Here is a 1,912-nt window from a genome sequence, read left to right on the forward strand (position 1 = left end):
ACCTCCATTCTCCCCCAACCCAAGAACTTTTGTTACTTTTCTTAACAGCTATTTCAAATCACTTAAAGAACTAGTACCTATTTCTCATCTAACCTGGACAGAAATTCCCACAGTACCTGTTTCATTTTTAATCCCTCCATAAGATGCATTACCCTTTGCACACAAAAGACCCATCTATTTTACCCACTAATCCTTTTCATCACATTTACATTCTTTTCACTTCTAAATACATCTACACTGGCAACTTATATGCATATTTTAGTTTTCATACTTTGTTTTATACAGCTGGTACACATCACAAAAAAGACTATATCAAACTTGTTTTTAATTTAAAAAATCCCATTCCAAGAGCAGACCTTTGAGAGAACTAAGCCAAGGGTTAGTAAACAATATGGTGGGCCAAATTCAGCCCAATGGCTCATTTCTTTAAATGAAGTTTTATTAAAACATAGGCATACTCATTATGTACTGTCTAGGGCTGCTTCTGCATTGTGGTAGAATTAAGAAGTTACGACAGAGACTAAATGGCCTAGGAAGCCTAAGTTATTTACTAACTTAACCTTTACTGATAAACTTTGCTCATCCCTTAACAAAATCGCAATTTTTCATTAAAATATACATATATATCACACTTCAATCTACTGAGTGCTTAGTAAGAAAGGTAAACTTTTTAAAAATTAAACTATTTTTTTAATTGAAAGCCAAATAGAGAGGCCCATTTCCAATGGAGATGGACAAATAGGAAAAAAATGAAACACATTCCTAAGAAGTTGGATTGCAAAAATAAAACTCTTCCAGTTGTAGTAACAACCTCAAACTACTGAATATTCATATTTTAAAGAACCACTTTAGTTCAGTTTCAGCCAGAAGAAAAAAAAAAGGATGGAGGGTTTTGGTTCTGGATTTTTCACTCTGGCAATAAAGAGGCTCCAAGTAGGTCTGCCTTCTTTAGAATAACCTAACTAATCAGAAAATGTACTAACCAGAGTACCTGGGGCATGAATCTTTTTAAAATGGCTTTTAAAACTTTAAGGCAAAAAGTATGTATCATAACATTAAATGCATTTTTACTGGTATAGCTATTCTGAAATCTATTTTTATAACGCTGCCAACATTGGCAAGATTGTTGCTTCTCTCTCTCCATTCACGGAAGGCAAGGAATTATAAATCTACCCGTAATAGCAGAGCCCCTCAATTTTACTGCTCTCAGGGTACTGAAGAGCATTAGCCTCTCTCTGACTTTCCTTATCAGCATAACTACAATAACTTCATGATAAGTGTTACCCTTCTCAAACAAAATTTCAAAATTTCACCTATGATTTTGGGGGTAAAAATCCACACTTTATTTTACATAGTTCCCTAGCATTTAAAGAAAAAACGTCTTTGAAATATAAATATTTCCCATTAGAATAAAATTCCCATTTGATTTTAGTACAGTAAAAAAATTATTGTGTAAACACAAACTTAAGATAAATTTAATTGAAGAAAATGTTCATTACAGAAATTAACATTGCTTACCATTCTTTAAACACCATATACATTATTAATATATACTGTATATTTCCAATCAACTCCATTCTTAGGCTCAATTTAAGAAACACAATTGTAACAGGTTTTATACAAAAAATACTTCACTAGGAAAGTAGACAAACTGCACAAAAAAAGTACATGTATAATGTGCATAGCAAGATAGCTTGAAGCATCTATGTATGGCTTTCTTTAAAATAAAACTTTTGGGGGAATGGGCCCATTTGGGACCTACTGTTACAGTTGACATATGTAAACTGTTTCACATCTTTTAGGCACTTGCTAACAATAGTGTTCAATCCCTGAAAAATGAATTTACCCAAAAAAAAAAAAAATTCTACATCTAAAATAAAAACCAAGAAAATAACATGGGTAAAGTCTTACA

Source organism: Ursus americanus, chromosome 6 (genome assembly GCF_024610735.1).
Source record: "Ursus americanus isolate L20-20 chromosome 6, mUrsAme1.1.p, whole genome shotgun sequence".
NCBI lineage: Eukaryota > Metazoa > Chordata > Mammalia > Carnivora > Ursidae > Ursus > Ursus americanus.